An 893-nucleotide genomic window follows, 5' to 3' on the forward strand; every position below is an offset into this window, starting at 1 on the left:
AAGACCCTCTATGAGATGGATTGATTCGGTGACTGGGGTAATCGTGATGTGTGTGTCAGAGGCAGTGCTGTTGGCGCAAGATAGAGCAGGGTTTAGGGCTGTTGTGCATAGGATCGCTATGAGTCCAAAACGACTCAATGGCACATAACAACAACAACAATACCTCAGAAATACTAGTGTAAGATATCAAATTTTGAAATCAATTTATTAAAAAAGTGAATACTTCCTCTTTTTATTGTCTTGTCTACGTTTAGCTGGAATGATGTTTAAAACATCTGATACTGAATGTGACATTTCAGAGTTACTACCAGGAGTAATTCATAATTTCCCTATCCTTATATTTCTGCTGCTTCAAGAGAGGGGGAAACCATCCAAGAGTAGGGTCTCATAGATTTGCTGCTGTTCCCAAACATGTTGGCATTTGCTGCAATGCCACAATGTTGGTCTGCTGAAAACAGGATTCCTGTAGTAACTGCCAACAGTAATTTATATATGCAAGTACTATCCTTAACATGAAAGAAGACTCAGGTTTTGTAGAAATGTACTATGTGCTTAAGAAAATGAAATCGCTTGTAAAATGAGTAAATATCATTGAATGTGAAATGGATTTTTCAGCTTTCCCAGTAAAATTTGCCATTTTTGCTCACATAAAGATGGTTATTTGCTATTCCAGTTTCAGACTAAAAGAATAACAACAACAACAACAACAAAATGCAGACTCCTCTTCAGGCCTCGGTTGTTGTTGTTACGTGCCGTCGATTCACTTGCGACTCATAGCGACCCTATGTACAACAGCCCTAAACTCTGCTCTGTCCTGTGCCAATCGCACTGTCTCTGATACACCCATCTTGATCACCCCAGTCACTGAATCAATCCACCTCATAGAGGGCCTT

General features: G+C 39.6%; 1 pseudogene; it reads right to left on the minus strand.

Annotated features, from left to right (window-relative positions):
* Nucleotides 1-304: 304 nt before the first annotated feature.
* Nucleotides 305-893, minus strand: part of LOC102863299 — a 1498-nt pseudogene continuing 909 nt past the window's right edge.

Source organism: Elephantulus edwardii, unplaced genomic scaffold, assembly GCF_000299155.1.
Source record: "Elephantulus edwardii isolate Elephantulus edwardi_28Jun2011 unplaced genomic scaffold, EleEdw1.0 scaffold00178, whole genome shotgun sequence".
NCBI lineage: Eukaryota > Metazoa > Chordata > Mammalia > Macroscelidea > Macroscelididae > Elephantulus > Elephantulus edwardii.